We start from the raw sequence: 16,574 nt of genomic DNA, 5'->3' as shown, positions 1-16,574 counted from the left end.
CGGCAGAAGCTGTCGCTTTAACGCCGAGCAGCTGGTTGCAAACTGGGGGGTGGTTGAGGCGGGCAAGCGCCGCTGACCACCCTTCATCTGCTCCCATCCCACCCGCCTCGCCGTGCCCTGCTCCGCTCGGTCTCTGCTCTCAGTCCCAGGACTCTGGACAAAGAAAAGCAGGGATGTTGCTCCGGGGCGGCCGCCCCCCGGTCCACCGGGCGGAGGAGTTGGCAAAGGCTCCCCTGTTCCTTGGCAGCAGCCCCGGGAGGAGAAAGTTAAACAGAGGTGGATCCCTCGTGTGGAACTGCAAGGCAAGAGAAGCAGCGGGCTGAAGAAAGGCCCAGAGAAACGCACTCTGAGCAAAGGGACATCCCTGTCACCAGGGCTGCAGTCACACTACATCATCCTGAGTGCTTTTGGGAAGGTCTTGATGGGTCTGGGGGAGGTACCTGGCTCAGTGCCGTTCCCTGATTTCCTAGAAGCTATTCCAGTTCTGCCATGAGAAGACACATCTGAATTGTTGCCCCTGTAAGGCTGGGGCCAGGGACACCCGCCTGCTTACAGGGGGCCCTCCCAGCACTCCCACTGGGAGCAGGGGACACTCACAGCCCTCCTTACACGGTGGCTCCCCTCACCTCAGCGCTCCCGACAAGCCCCACGAAGCCTGAGGCTCCGACCTGTGTCCGAGTTATGGGCGGGCCCTCCTGGCTGCAGCACACCATCATTATCGCCATCATCATCATCATCATCACGTAATCAGGAGCTCATCCAGCAACCTCAACCCCAACCAGGAGGAGGTCAGCCCAGCCAAAAGTGGGCCTGAGCCCTCTGGGCACAGAACTTCCTCAACCTGCACCCTCTAAAGGGCAAGGGAGGGCTCGTTCCTGTGGGCTGGCAAAAAACAGCCTCCCAAGCCCTGCTTAAAGCAGGTTGGAGCTGCTCCAGGGAACAAAGGGCTCCAAAGATTATTGTGGTTGTTCGTGGAAGCCAGAGAGCTTCACCACGCCAAGGGGCAAATGCTGCGACACACCCTGACAACAGGGGGTCACGCTGGCAGGTCACCAGCAGGACAGGCAGCCACGCAGGCAGAGACCCAGGTCCCGACTACAGGCAGGTCGCATTGCCTGCACCACAACTAAGTGGACTGGCACCATCCTTGGAAAGAAGGGGCGAGTCCAGACCGTCCCTCCACTCGTGGCCTTAGAGGGGACCCCCCTGTTACTGCACAGAGCCCTGCTCTCCCTCCAGGGAGGTTTAAGATAAATTGCAGCGATTTTAACAGGGGCCTAAAGCACAAGCTCAATCACTCCATTACTCACTCACATTGATTGACAAGGACAAGACAAACACAAAACAGAACGTCCCGAAAAGGGAGACGGTCTCTGTGCAGCCACTGTCTGGGGAGTCACCCTACTCACCAGCAAGAGAGGAGAGCCTCAGACCATGCCCAGGGCTGCGTGGAAGCCGGAGAGCTTCAACACGCCAAGGGGCAAATGCTGTGACACGCCCTGACAACAGGGGGTCACGCTGAGTAGGCCACCAGCAGGCAGAAAGCTGCTGGGGCAGAGGAGTGGGGCAGGGAAATGGCCCTCCCCTGCTTACAGGGTGCCCTGGGGGTCCAGAGAGCTCCATTTCCCCCTCTGGTGCGGGGACTGTGGCTCTCACCCTCCTTACAGGGTTGCCCCGCTCTCCGTGCAGCCAAACTGTGGGGCAGCGTGGCAAAAGGCCAAAGACTCCAGCCATGTTTACAGGGAGATCACCCAGTGCACCACCACTTAAAAGTGTTGGCAGTGCTCTTGTGTTCAGCCTGCCGCCTCTCGTCTAGCCGGCCCGTGGTGCTCACTGGCACCGTTCCACACTATGTTCTTGTCCAGGGGCTTCTGCCAAGGAAGTGAGGGCTCAGTGAAAAACCAGGTCCTCCGGCCAGGGGAGTGAGGGACATCAACCTCAGAGAATGGTCCCAGCCAACTTCACCCCAGCCTCCCACCTTCCCTTAGTAGTGTCCTCCCTCCTCAACTGCCCCAGGTGCTGAGAGCAGAGAGAAAGAGACCTAGGGCAGGGCATGCCCCACCACATATCTCAGCCCCATGCCTCTGAAAGGCCAGGGCCAGAGACACCCATTTGATTACAGGGGTCCCTCCCAAAACCTCCCCCCCACAGCAGAGGGGCCACGCACAGCCCTTCTTACAGGGCGGGCCCCCTCAGTTCAGCACTCCCAACCAGCCCCATGGAGCCCGAGTTACGGGCTGGCCATCCTGGCTGCAGCACAATGTCCATATTCAGGAGCTCCACTTCCCCCCACCCCAGCCTGTGGAGATGGTGGCTCTTACCCTGCTTACAAGGTTGCCCCTCTCTCTGGGAAGGCTACCCACCCATGGAGCAACACGGTAAAAGCAAAGACCCCAACCCTGGTTACAGGGAGGGCACCCAGCTCAAAGCCAGCCAGGGCACCCCAAAGGTGCCGGTGACACCCTTGTGTGACCCCAGCCCCGGTGACAGGGAGGTCCCTGTGCCCAGAGTGCCTTTCTCTTTCCTCCTCTTCAGCCTCCTGGACTTCCCCCGCTCACTCTTGCCTGGCAGCCTCACACGACGGACGCCTCCTCTGTCTGCTCCGCAGGCCGGTGCGAAGGCAGGAAGACGCGGTCAGGGGCGAGAGGCACCGGGAGCTCCCCCCAGCACCACCGGCCCCGCCGTCCTCCCGCACCTACTCCAGACCCCCTTCCCACTGGCCCCCCCCCCCCCCCCCCCCCCCCCCCCGCCCACCTCCCAGCCGGTAAAAGCTCACCCATCGGCTTCTCTCACGGGATGGGTGCTCCGGGGATCCCTGCAGGGACGAGGGCGGAGAGCTCTCTGCTGCTCCGGGACGCTCCAGGTGGAGACTGGCTCCTCAGTGGTCCTGCTGCACCCCCTTCGGCAATGCCTGACAGCTCCTCCCGGGAAGCCGCAGAGCTCGGCCCGGCCAGCGGCGCTCGCCGAGCCCCGGCGGCGGTGACCGACCCCAGCCAGCCCGAACCGCGGCGGACACGGACCCTTCCCTAACGGCACCGACCCCTTCCCCCTCACAGGCCTCAGAGGGGACCTACAGACCCTTCCCCGAAGGCACAGACTCCCCCCCGCCCTGAGGCAAGTACAGACCCTTCTCCACTAAGGCGACGGCACTGACTCCCTCCCCGCCTGAGGCAATTACCGACCCTTCCTCGACGGCACCGATTCCTTCCCGCCCTCCCCAAGCTATTACGGCCCCTTCCCCAAAGGCACAGATTCTCCCCCGCCCTGAGGCAATTCCTGAGCTCCCCCAGCCCGAGTCCATTGCAGACCCTTCCCCACCAAGGCGACGGCACCGGTTCCCTCCCGGCTTGAAGCAATTACAGACCCTTCCCCACCAAGACGACGGCACCGACCCCCCCCCCCCAGGCTTGAGGCAATTCCAGACCCTTCCCCACCAAGATAACGGCATCAACTCCCATCCATCCTGTGCAGTTACAGACCTTTCCCCACCAAGCTAACGGCATCGATTCCCATGCGTCCTGAGGCAATGATAAACCCTTTCCCACCAGAACGACGGCACCTGCTCCCATCCATCCTGTGCAATTCCAGACCCTTCCCCACCAAAACGACGGCACCGACCCACCCCCCCCCCCAGCTTGAGGCAATTCCAGACCCATCCCCACCAAGGTAGCGGCACCGATTCCCTCCCATCCCCCGGCGGGTCCCGCTCCCGTCTGCCTCAGGCGCCCCCCTCACACTCCTGAGGTAACCCCTCACGCGCCCCCTCTTCCCGCCCACCCGCCCCTGAGGTGGCGGCACGAGCCCGGCGCGTGCAGCGCCCCCCCTCCCGCGGGGTCCTTGGAACCCCCTGAAGCCCCTCAAGCGGCTGTGAGCGATGGGCGCTGCAGAGCAGCGGGCGGCACAGGCACGGGAGAGCAGCGGAGAGCACAGGCACTGCTCGGGCACCCGCAGGCAGCACGCACCGCTCCGGCCAGCGGCAACACGCGAGGGCTGCTTGATCTCTGCGTCTCTGCCACCCCCGGGCTGAGGGCTCAGCCCCTGGCACAGCACTGAAAGGTCAGCCTGGAGCAGCAGCTCCTCCGGCCTGGCTCTGACTGCTGGCACTGGCCATTAACTGCATGGATGGGACCGGTTCACACCGCACCTGCCTGGCAGTGCTGTGAAAAGCAACTGCATCCAACTGTTCCCCATCAGGAACCCAAAAGCTGACATCATGAACATAGGAAGGTGGATGGAGAGAAAAACTCTGGAAGAGCCTTAATTCTCCCCTAGGAAACTGATGGTGGAAGAACCGATTGTTCGATGTCCAGAGCATTCGCCAATCACTTCTTCCACAGATCAGCGTGGCCAGGAGGTCAAGATTCAATGAAGCAAAGACAGCAACCAGTTCACTGCTTCCTAGCTCATCATGAGCTCTGCTTGTAACTCCTACACAGGAGCCCTTGTCATGGGAGGCTGAAGTATCTGTCTCTACACAGATTAAGTACTGAATTCTACTAAGCTGAGATTCCAAAGCGGCAAACTCATTTAGCTCAGTTGTTTCAAAGCTCATTGCTTCCTGCAGGTTTAGGAACTCAGTTTAATGCTGGAAACAGTTTTGTGAAGCGAATATATGATGGTTTTAATGTCATTCACCAGCATCTGGATATAGGTTTTCTCTGTACCTCTGTTAATGGCACTTACAAAAACCATCTCATGAAAAACAGGCACGGAGCAAGGAGGGATAAAACACTTCCCGAAAACCAGTCCAGAAATAACATAAAGTGTCTCTGGGAGAAAAGCTTCTCTTTGTATTATTGCCTGAGCATAAGGTAGAATGGAAGGTCTAAGATAATACTGCTTTGAAACGTGCCATCCCTCTTGCACACCCACCCAGCCATTCTTATCCTTGCAAAAATCAACACGGTGAAACGAAACTGCATGTGCCAGCCCATCAGACATTTCTTCAGTGCTTGGAGTCTCCTCTGGGTTCAGAATGAGCCAAAAGATATTCGAGTGACAGACACCATTGAGTTGACCTTGGTGGAGCAGAGGAAGGCAGGAGTCAATGTTTTGTAACAGAAAGGCCTGGCGAAGCTCTGCAGCCAGCTTCTCCTTTAGTGTCCCTACTGGATAATTTGAATTTGGTTCTAGGAAACCCCTGTGAAAAATAAAAGCGGTGGCCACGAACACAAGGTGGTTTCCCAAGCCCAAACTTAAACAAGAGCTGCGGCTGAACTCGTGCACAAGTACATCTGCAGCCTTAGAACCAACCTCCCTGTCCTTTCTGTGCTGCAGCCCTGGAACACAAGGCCATGGCTCGGGGCAGCTGCAAGACCTCCTGCACTCAGGTGCTCGGAAGCTGCAGAATGGGGTCGGGGGAAAGGAGCAGGGTCCCAATATTCTACTTCCAGAAACACTCCCAGCTTCTCACTGCATTGCTCCAGTGCTTGTGTGTGCAAGAGGAGCAGGAGGATAGCTCTCTCTCGGACCTTATCTCTGGCCTTAGCAACTCCAAGCCTTTCTCCTTATTCCTCCCGTCCGTTCTACAACTCTCTCATTCCCGTTAGGGGGCTGGAACACACACTTGGCTTCAAAAGCCAGCTGACGTGTGAGCCATCGCACCACACAGTGCTTCGTGCCATCGGGATGCGCTTTTCCTGCATGGGCAGCACGTGCTGCCAAGAGCCAGCAGGTCTGCAAGCCCGCCAGCTGGGAAGTGCCTCAAGGAAAGAGGTCGCTCCGCAGGCTTCTACTCTACTGACACGAGGGAAAAGCAGGAGCAGGCAGAGGCGAGCAGTGGGGGGAAAGAGATGTGGTTTATTGTCCCGACAAGGTGTCCACAGCCAGCTCAGGCTGCAGCACCACGTCCTGAGCGCAGCTCTCTCGGGCCTGGCGCCGGCAGTGGGGCACTACTCCTCCTCTTTTGGGTGTATGCAGGAGAAGCTGAAAGCCTTGCGCAGAGGCTTCAGTGCCCTCCTGAGGCTGGAAGATCGCCGCTTTTGGAGCACTTCTGCATCCGGGCAGGTGGCAGTGCCTGCGGGGGAAGGAGAGCTGTAGGCACGGTGCTGGGTGGGCACTGGGCAAGCTCCTGCTGCCACCCAGCACCAAGGGCTTTCCCCAGGGGCTTTCCAGTGAAGGCTTTTGGCCCTTGCCCATGGGGAGAAGGCCGGGGCACGACTGAACTCATGCACACGCTGCTGCCGCCCTGGCCTGGCCTGGCCTGGCCTGGCTGCCACTCGACGCAGGGACATACCTGGCTCGTCCTCCGCGTCCTGAACTGCTGCAGGTGACACTGCCGGTTCATCCTCTTGTGCTGCCCGTGAGGCAGCGGCTCTGCTGGCCTCTTCTTGATGTTTTTCAGATGCTCTCCTCAGTACTTTGTGCATGAATGAGGCCTGCAGAGCTCTGTCTAGAAGTGAGCGCCGCCTTGGGGCACGTGCCTGTGATGCTGACTGCTCTTCCACATAGGATGCAGAGCCAGGGGAAGCTGGTGCCTCTGCCTCATCCTCTTGTGTCACGGCAGCGAGGGGTGTGCGGTGCTGCTCTTGCTCAGGAGTTCCAGGCAGGGTGGGAACTGCTGGCTCGGTGTCTGCAGGTCCGGTCAGGGCAGGATCCACATCGGGATCCTGGAAGTGCTCCATGACCAAGGCTTTGACCCAGATGTTGCAGTTGGTGACATCCTGCAGCTGGGACAGCTCTCTGTCCCCTTCCCTTCCTTGGTCCTCCTCTTCCTGGACCTTCCCAGTCCTCGTTTCCTCCTGTAATCGCACAACCGGGATGAGGGGATGAGTGTGCTGCAGTTCAGCAGCGGAGCAGCTGGCCCCAGGCAGGGGCAGGCTCATCCCCCTGTGCTGTCCCATCCTCTCCTCGGCGCTCACCTGTCTGTGTTGGAGCTCCCGCTCCTCAGGGCCATCCAGCTGCCCGTGCAGGCTGGCTCTCGTCTCCTCTGTCTCGGGGAGAACCAGGAATCTCTCTCCCACACGCAGCCCCGGGGAGGCACCTGCTTCCTGCACCTCGGTGTCTGTGGTGCTCGGCACATGCGCCTCCGTCACCGGGGGCTGAGAGTCCTGGTCTGAGGGAGAAGCAGCTGTATGTCCTTGTGTGTCTGCTTCTGGAGCAAAGGGGGGTGTCACAGCCTCTGCTCCCAGGACCTCTGTCAACAAAAGTGTCGCTTTGTCCTTGTCTGCTGCTGGGGAGACGACAGCACTGGTGGCCTCTTCTTGCTGTTCTCCCAACATGGGTGACACCATGTCTTGTACACCCTCTCCTGCTGCTGCAATGAGAGGGGCTGTGCTGGGCTGTCCTTCAGGCTCTGCGGCCACACGAGCCCCAGAGTGCTCAGGTGCTGTGGGACTGATTCTTGCCCCCACCACATGCAAGTACTGGATTGTGTCCCGGTGTTGCAAATGCTGCTGGTCAGTTCCCTGGACTGCAACCACAAGTTGGACCATAGTGTCCCACTCTGCTGATGTGAGTGTCACCTGCATATTGCTGTCATGTACTGCAATGGTCTGTGAGACCCGTTCCTGTCTCGGTGCCTGTGCTGCTGCCTGCAGCTCGTCAAAGCCAGGGGAAGCTGGTGCCACTGCCTCCTCGTCCTCTTGTGTCACGGCAGCGAGGGGTGTGTGGTGCTGCTCTTGCTCAGGAGGTCCAGGCAGGGTGGGAGCTGCTGGCTCAGTGTCTGCAGGTCCGGTCAGGGCAGGACACAGGCTCTGCAGGTCTCCAGCTGCCTCTTCTGCTGCTTCTCCTGCTGCAGCTGTGCCCACGCTGCTGGGAACGCTGGATCCCTCCTGGGGACACACGCGTGGGGCCTGGGAGAGCTCTGGTGCAGAGGTGTCGACATAGGTGTCCCGTATGGTGACGGCTTCTCCTTGGGACAGCTCTTTGTCCATGTCGCTTCCAGACTGGGGTTTCACCTCCTCCACGTGTTCTTTGGCCAGGGTTGCTGGCTCGTCCTGTACACACAGGAGAACGTCAGAGCTAACAGCTCTCCCCAGCTGTGTCTCTCTTGGGGCTGCAGGTGGTTGTGTGGGTGCTGTGCTGTGGGGCTGCCTTCTCCCCCGTGGCCCCCTTGCTAGTGCCAAGGCTGGTGGTGCATTAGCCCAGTGCTTGGGCTCCAAGGCTGCTGCTGGTGGCTGCTCCCTGGGAGGGAGGTCCCTCACGGGATGCTCTCCTTCAGTGCCTTTGCTCGAGAGGACTGTGTGGGACAGGGAAGCAAGAGCACAGGCAGGGGAAGGAGGGAATGACAGCGGGACGGCAGAGGGGGCCCCAGCAATGTCCCTGCCAAACATCCCCGGGGATCTGGGCCTGCCTCCAGCACCTCGGGATCCGCAGTGCCAGCCTCACGCGTGTCACTTACCTGGCACTCAGAGTCATGAGTCAAGGGAGAGCCTGCTGCTTCTCCTTCATTGTCGTTCCCCTTCAGGGCATCCACATCGGGGACCTGGAAGTGCTCCATGACCAAAGCTTTGACCCAGATGTTGCAGTTGGTGACATCCTGCAGCTGGGACAGCTCTCTGTCCCCTTCCCTTCCTTGGTCCTCCTCTTCCTGGACCTTCCCAGTCCTCGTTTCCTCCTGTAATCGCACAACCGGGATGAGGGGATGAGTGTGCTGCAGTTCAGCAGCGGAGCAGCTGGCCCCAGGCAGGGGCAGGCTCATCCCCCTCTGCTGTCCCAACCTCTCCTCGGCGCTCACCTGTCTGTGTTGGAGCTCCCGCTCCTCAGGGCCATCCAGCTGCCCGTGCAGGCTGGCTCTCGTCTCCTCTGTCTCGGGGAGAACCAGGAATCTCTCTCCCACACGCAGCCCCGGGGAGGCACCTGCTTCCTGCACCTCGGTGTCTGTGGTGCTCGGCACATGCGCCTCCGTCACCGGGGGCTGAGAGTCCTGGTCTGAGGGAGAAGCAGCTGTATGTCCTTGTGTGTCTGCTTCTGGAGCAAAGGGGGGTGTCACAGCCTCTGCTCCCAGGACCTCTGTCAACAAAAGTGTCGCTTTGTCCTTGTCTGCTGCTGGGGAGACGACAGCACTGGTGGCCTCTTCTTGCTGTTCTCCCAACACGGGTGACACCATGTCTTGTACACCCTCTCCTGCTGCTGCAATGAGAGGGGCTGTGCTGGGCTGTCCTTCAGGCTCTGCAGCCACACGAGCCCCAGAGTGCTCAGTTGCTGTGGGACTGATTCTTGCCCCCACCACATGCAAGTACTGGATTGTGTCCCGGTGTTGCAAATGCTGCTGGTCAGTTCCCTGGACTGCAAGCACAAGTTGGAACATAGTGTCCCACTCTGCTGATTTGACTGTCACCTGCTGAGCATCCTGGAGCAAGGGAGAAGTGACGGCATCTCCTTTGTGTGCTGCTGGGTCAGGCTGGGGTGTCACAGCCTCTGCCGCAGGGATCTCTGGCAGGGCAGCTGCAACTTTCCCCTTGTCTGCTGCCGGGGAGGCAAGGGTTCTGTTGCGCTGCCCCTGAGGCTTTGCTGCCACCGGCGCCTCAAGTGTTGCAGGTGGCATTGCCACCTTGGCCCCAGGCAGCCTTTTGGTTATGGTCTTCAGTTCCAGCTGGCTCTTCTTGGTTTTCTGGGCCACGGCCACAGGTGGGAGCAGAGGCTTCCTCTCTATGCGTGTGGCTGTGACCTGCAGAGCTGCCTTGGATCCTCTGCCACTGTGCGCGGCAGGTGCCTTTCTCTGTCCTTGTGTCGTGGCCTCCTGCTTGCTGAAGCCACGGGAAGCTCGTGCTGGTGCCACTGGAGGGAGAGGTGCCAGTTTCTCCTTAATAGCTGCAGGCAGGCTGCTTCCCTTTGGCTGCTGCCTAGGGTCGGTCTTGCTGGCCAGTGGGGGCAGGTGCTGTGGCAACACCTTGTGGTGTAGCCCTGGCGACCTGGTGTTGAGGCTGCCCTTGCTGCCCATTGTCGGTATCGCCGGCAGGTGCTCGGCCACTCTCCCAGCAGTTCTCATTGTAGTCTGAGTGGCTCGGTCCTTGCTGCTTGGGGCTGCTTGGACAGTGGCTGTTCTTGTGCTTGTCCCTGCAGCCCTGCTGCGTGGTGGCTCCTGCCGTGCCTCTGGCTGCTGGTGGGGTTCCTGCCTCCCTGACACAGTTGGCCGCCTGATGAACCTTGTTATGGGTTTTTCTGAAAGAGGTGGTGGCCGTGGTGTCATTGCCACCACTGGTGGCAGACGAAGCCTCTGCTCCTGTGTTGCACCGCTGGTGCGGGGCAGCACCACTCGGTGCCCCGGGCTGCCCGTCTGCAAGAGAAGCCGAGGAGAGGCTGTGTGATGGTGTCCCCTGCGCCCGCATCCCAGCTCATGCAGTTGGGCTCCCCTGGCAGCCCCAGGGCAGGGCTCAGCCCCGCAGGCTGCTGCCGCCTGCTCCCCACTCCGGCAGGGGAGAGGGCTGGCCAGCCGCAGCCCACGGCCACTGCCCAGAGCACCCCCGGCGTGGCCGGGCAGCCTGACGGGCACGGCACGGGGGCACTCGGCTTGCTCCCTCCTGCTCCTCCCGCACACCCGTCTGCAGCTCCCACGGTCGGGAGGACATTGGGCCCCATCTCCCTCGCTCTGCCCACCTGTGCCTGCGGGTTGATGACAGGCCGAAAGCCCTGAGGGTAGGGCACCTGTGGCACGGTGATCCCATGGCGGGATGAGGCGAGGCTCGGTCTGCCCTGCTGCTCTTCCTCGGGCTGCCTGCGGGCCCCCTGCGGACGGGAGGAGGAGCAAGAGATGCGTCATGAATGCGGCTGCATTTGCACACCTGCCCCCTCAGTGCCGGCAAGCCCGGCCCCGGCACCCGGCGGCTCTGTACGGCCCTGCCCCACCACCGCCTGTCCCTCCTGCCCCGGCCCTCACCTGCCGCATCCTCTGTGCGCTCGGCCTGCCCTCAGCGGGCCGGGAACGGGCGTTCGCCTCTTTACCTACGGGCATCTCTCACGTCCTGGGACGCTGACCTGCCCTAGGCTTCCAGGGAAGTTGCTGCCTCCTGAGGGAGGCTGCTCCTCTGGCCTGGGCTACTGCAGGGCTCTCGCTCCTTATATACCCCACGGTCAGCGCGGGGTTACCCGCGTCACAATGGTCTCTGGGCACAAGGAGTCCCCCTGCATTGGAATGTCTCCAAGGTAACAGTGGAGATGCCCACACCCGTGAGTGCTGCCAGGCAGTTCCACAGCATCTCCACAGCCACCACCGAGGCTTTGTGATGGCGGTGGCATTGTCCCCATGGCAACTGGGCACAACAGGGCGGCTGCGGGCACTCATAGAGTCAACCGGGTTGGAAAAGACCTTTAAGGTCATCAAGTCCAACCATTCCCCAGCACAGCCAAGGCCACCACTAACCCATGGCGCTGGGGGCCTTGTCTACACAGTGTTTGTCTATGTGCTTTCCCCCATTTCATAGGTGGAGATTTTCTAGGGGAAGTACCTACTGCAGACTTGTTTGCAAGGAGCCCACAGTCCTCCTGGTGCACACAGCAGGGATGAAAGTTTGAAGCAGCCAGTGCAGTGGTTAGCGGCATTGTTGGCCATTCCCAGGACTGATGCTCTACAAATAGCTTACATTGCCAGCCTGTGTTGAGACGAGAATGAGGTTTGGTTCTTGAAGAAATGGAGAAATGGGATTTGACAGAGATGCTCCGAGGTGTTTCTTTTTGCTGTTCCATTCAGCTGATGCGTTTCTGATAAAGAAATCACAGGGAACAGCTGGGCATGAGAGTGTCCGATACCATTCTTCTGCACAGCATGCCCCAGCTTTCCTGTCACTCCATTTTCCAGTTACGTTTACGGTGTCAGTGGCAAGCCATGAGGAGCCCACAGGGACAGGACACAGCATTACTTCACTGTGGGGCTCATAGGGGGGATTCTTGCCCATTTTTAATTTAATATTCTATTAATAAAGTAGTTTATTAAATTAATATTCACTCTCAAGTCCCGAATAAATCATTTTCTGAGGTTTTCACCTCTTCTCTGGTTTGTATCAGTGACTCTGTGTTTTCCCTGGCTCACATCCTAGTGCTTCTCCTCCTTAATTGGGTGACTGAAATATTTCTAGCAGGAGAACAATGTGTGTGTCTATTTGTAGCATGAATTTTTTAGGCAGTTAATCAATTCTGGCTGAAATTCTTTAGGGATCTGCAGACATTTTCACAAATTCCTGGCAGATGTTGCCATCAGAAGGGATGATGGACAGTGTGACCCCAGGTCTCTTTACCAACTGGTGTCAGGTTTTGTATGCTGGAATCCATGGCTCCTGTTTGCTCTTCATCTGCCTGACTTTGGGATCAAACCCTGTTGCTTCTATAGTGTGTTCTTTTCATTGAATGTCAGTTTTCAAGCATGTGGGATGCTGTATAAATACATACCAAGAGGCAGTCCCTAACTCAAGGCAGCAGAGCAAATGGGGAAGACGGGTGTGGAGCGGGATGTGACTTGCTCCAGGTGAAGCTTGGTGGCACATGGTCAAAAAGGCAGTGTTGTCAGCCAAGAGGATGAAGGTGGAGCCCAGAACCAGCGGGGTCACCAGAGGAAAGGGTGCTGCAGAGGGCAAGGGCTTGGATGCATCCCTTTTCCCTGGCTGAAATTTGGACCACTTCCTGATATCAAATGTGGCGTGAAGGCCAAGGTGCCCAGGCTCATGATTCCATTTGGCTCTGATGCAGCAGAGCAGCTCCCCCACGCATGGCCTCAAGTGCAGGCTGGCAGCCCTGCCTGCTTTCCTGCCTGCTTTCCTGCCTGCTTGCTTGCCTGCTTTCCTGCTTGCTTTCCTGCCTGCTTGCCACCATGGGCATGAGCTGCCTGGATGGGGCTCAGATGCAGACTGTGGGACACTGCCACCAGCTCATCTGTCCTGTCCCAGGGAAAAGTAGATTGTAGTGCTTGAAGCAAAGTCTCCATGACCTGCAGAGCCAGAATTAAAAACTGTCCTTAGGAACTATTGTATTTAAATTAAAGATAATCTTGGGTACTATGTGCGGAAAGGACACTGGGTGGAACTGGGGAGAAAGCTGCAATTTCCCTGCCATTGTCACTATCCCTGATCTATCCTGGCTATCCCTGATTGACAGGAACTGCTGCAAATCCCAGTCCTTTACTGAGCTAGACTCTAATTTGCACCACGTGCAAGGAGCAGAGTGTCACCAGGCTCCCTGTCACCAGCCCCATCAGGGCTGTGATGGGCTGTCAGCTGGGCAAGCTGCTGTCTGCTTAGTGCGGGGAGTGGGGACCGCTCCTGCCGCATCCTGCCCTGGTCCAGAGCATCACAGGGGCGGTGCCAGGGTGCAGCCAGGGAGATCTGGGGCCTCTGATGCATGGCTTGGTTTAGGATGTAATGTGTGTGTCCTCCTGGCTTCCCTAGGACTGAGTCGGTAGCTGAGAAGATGCTGACTAACTGGTTTGCCTTCCTCCTCCGCAGGTTTCTCGAGGTTGATATGGACTTGGGTAAGAGCTTCCTTGCCTCATAGAAGGGGAAGATCAGAGAGGTTGATCAATGATTCTGGGTGGGTTTTGCAGGGCTTGAAAACCAGAGCTCAGACTGCACAACACCATCTATGTTTCAGCCCAATGAAAGCATGGGCTGTACTCCTGCCAGATAGGTTTTGAACTCTGGGGGAGCTCCATTGACCACAGAATTTGGTCATTGGAATGGAAGGATACAGGCTTTTTAGGAAAGACAGGCCTGGTAGGAGGGGAGGGGGAGTTGCTCTTTATGTTAGGGACAGGCTGGAGAGTGGAACTCTGTCTGGGGACAGCTGAGCAGTCAACAGAGAGTTTGTGGGTCAGGGTTAAAGGGAGAACAGCTGCATGGAGACCTCAGAGCAGCCTTCCAGTATCTGAAGGGGGCCTACAGGGATGCTGGGGAGGGACTCTTCATTAGGGACTGTAGTGACAGGACAAGGGTAATGGGTTAAAACTTAAACAGGAGAGGTTTAGACTGGTTATAAGGAAGGAATTCTTTACTGTGAGGGTGGTGAGGCACTGGAATGGGTTGCCCAGGGAGGTTGTGAATGCTCCATCCCTGGCAGTGTTCAAGGCCAGGTTGGATGAAGCCTTGGGTGCCATGGTTTAGTGTGAGGTGTCCCTGCCCATGGCAGGGGGGTTGGAACTGGATGATCTTAAGGTCCTTTCCAACCCTAACTATTCTATGATTCTAATCCCAAAGCATCTCTCCTGCCCAGAGCAGATATTGGGATGCTGAGGCAGCTGTGTTATAAATGACAGAAAATCCCATTCAAAATTAATAGCTTCTAGAATAAATTACAAAGAAAAATTAATATGAAATGAAAGTACTTCACGGAATTCCAGACCCTTCCCCACCAAGGCAGCGGCACCGATTCCCTCCCATCCCCCGGCGGGTCCCGCTCCCGTCTGCCTCAGGCGCCCCCCTCACACTCCTGAGGTAACCCCTCACGCGCCCCCTCTTCCCGCCCACCCGCCCCTGAGGTGGCGGCACGAGCCCGGCGCGTGCAGCGCCCCCCCCCCCGCGGGGTCCTTGGAACCCCCTGAAGCCCCTCAAGCGGCTGTGAGCGATGGGCGCTGCAGAGCAGCGGAGAGCACAGGCACGGGAGAGCAGCGGAGAGCACAGGCACTGCTCGGGCACCCGCAGGCAGCACGCACCGCTCCGGCCAGCGGCAACATGCGAGGGCTGCTTGATCTCTGCGTCTCTGCCACCCCCGGGCTGAGGGCTCAGCCCCTGGCACAGCACTGAAAGGTCAGCCTGGAGCAGCAGCTCCTCCGGCCTGGCTCTGACTGCTGGCACTGGCCATTAACTGCATGGATGGGACCGGTTCACACCGCACCTGCCTGGCAGTGCTGTGAAAAGCAACTGCATCCAACTGTTCCCCATCAGGAACCCAAAAGCTGACATCATGAACATAGGAAGGTGGATGGAGAGAAAAACTCTGGAAGAGCCTTAATTCTCCCCTAGGAAACTGATGGTGGAAGAACCGATTGTTCGATGTCCAGAGCATTCGCCAATCACTTCTTCCACAGATCAGCGTGGCCAGGAGGTCAAGATTCAATGAAGCAAAGACAGCAACCAGTTCACTGCTTCCTAGCTCATCATGAGCTGTGCTTGTAACTCCTACACAGGAGCCCTTGTCATGGGAGGCTGAAGTATCTGTCTCTACACAGATTAATTACTGAATTCTACTAAGCTGAGATTCCAAAGCGGCAAACTCATTTAGCTCAGTTGTTTCAAAGCTCATTGCTTCCTGCAGGTTTAGGAACTCAGTTTAATGCTGGAAACAGTTTTGTGAAGCGAATATATGATGGTTTTAATGTCATTCACCAGCATCTGGATATAGGTTTTCTCTGTACCTCTGTTAATGGCACTTACAAAAACCATCTCATGAAAAACAGGCACGGAGCAAGGAGGGATAAAACACTTCCCGAAAACCAGTCCAGAAATAACATAAAGTGTCTCTGGGAGAAAAGCTTCTCTTTGTATTATTGCCTGAGCATAAGGTAGAATGGAAGGTCTAAGATAATACTGCTTTGAAACGTGCCATCCCTCTTGCACACCCACCCAGCCATTCTTATCCTTGCAAAAATCAACACGGTGAAACGAAACTGCATGTGCCAGCCCATCAGACATTTCTTCAGTGCTTGGAGTCTCCTCTGGGTTCAGAATGAGCCAAAAGATAGAGTGACAGACACCATTGAGTTGACCTTGGTGGAGCAGAGGAAGGCAGGAGTCAATGTTTTGTAACAGAAAGGCCTGGCGAAGCTCTGCAGCCAGCTTCTCCTTTAGTGTCCCTACTGGATAATTTGAATTTGGTTCTAGGAAACCCCTGTGAAAAATAAAAGCGGTGGCCATGAACACAAGGTGGTTTCCCAAGCCCAAACTCAAACAAGAGCTGCGGCTGAACTCGTGCACAAGTACATCTGCAGCCTTAGAACCAACCTCCCTGTCCTTTCTGTGCTGCAGCCCTGGAACACAAAGCCATGGCTCGGGGCAGCTGCAAGACCTCCTGCACTCAGGTGCTCGGAAGCTGCAGAATGGGGTCGGGGGAAAGGAGCAGGGTCCCAATATTCTACTTCCAGAAACACTCCCAGCTTCTCACTGCATTGCTCCAGTGCTTGTGTGTGCAAGAGGAGCAGGAGGATAGCTCTCTCTCGGACCTTATCTCTGGCCTTAGCAACTCCAAGCCTTTCTCCTTATTCCTCCCGTCCGTTCTACAACTCTCTCATTCCCGTTAGGGGGCTGGAACACACACTTGGCTTCAAAAGCCAGCTGACGTGTGAGCCATCGCACCACACAGTGCTTCGTGCCATCGGGATGCGCTTTTCCTGCATGGGCAGCACGTGCTGCCAAGAGCCAGCAGGTCTGCAAGCCCGCCAGCTGGGAAGTGCCTCAAGGAAAGAGGTCGCTCCGCAGGCTTCTACTCTACTGACACGAGGGAAAAGCAGGAGCAGGCAGAGGCGAGCAGTGGGGGGAAAGAGATGTGGTTTATTGTCCCGACAAGGTGTCCACAGCCAGCTCAGGCTGCAGCACCATGTCCTGAGCGCAGCTCTCTCGGGCCTGGCGCCGGCAGTGGGGCACTACTCCTCCTCTTTTGGGTGTATGCAGGAGAAGCTGAAAGCCTTGCGCAGAGGCTTCAGTGCCTTCCTGAGG

The 16,574-nt window shown here is 57.9% G+C and overlaps 1 pseudogene; it reads right to left on the bottom strand.

The window, feature by feature from the left end:
* Positions 1 to 14,644: 14,644 nt before the first annotated feature.
* Positions 14,645 to 15,776, bottom strand: LOC117436189 (ferredoxin-fold anticodon-binding domain-containing protein 1-like; annotated as a pseudogene).
* Between the last annotated feature and the right edge of the window lie 798 nt (positions 15,777 to 16,574).

This window comes from Melopsittacus undulatus, chromosome 5 (assembly GCF_012275295.1).
Source record: "Melopsittacus undulatus isolate bMelUnd1 chromosome 5, bMelUnd1.mat.Z, whole genome shotgun sequence".
In the NCBI taxonomy this organism is placed as follows: domain Eukaryota; kingdom Metazoa; phylum Chordata; class Aves; order Psittaciformes; family Psittaculidae; genus Melopsittacus; species Melopsittacus undulatus.
The sequence above is the reverse complement of the archived record's forward strand: the minus strand, read 5'-3'. Positions and strand labels throughout refer to the sequence as shown.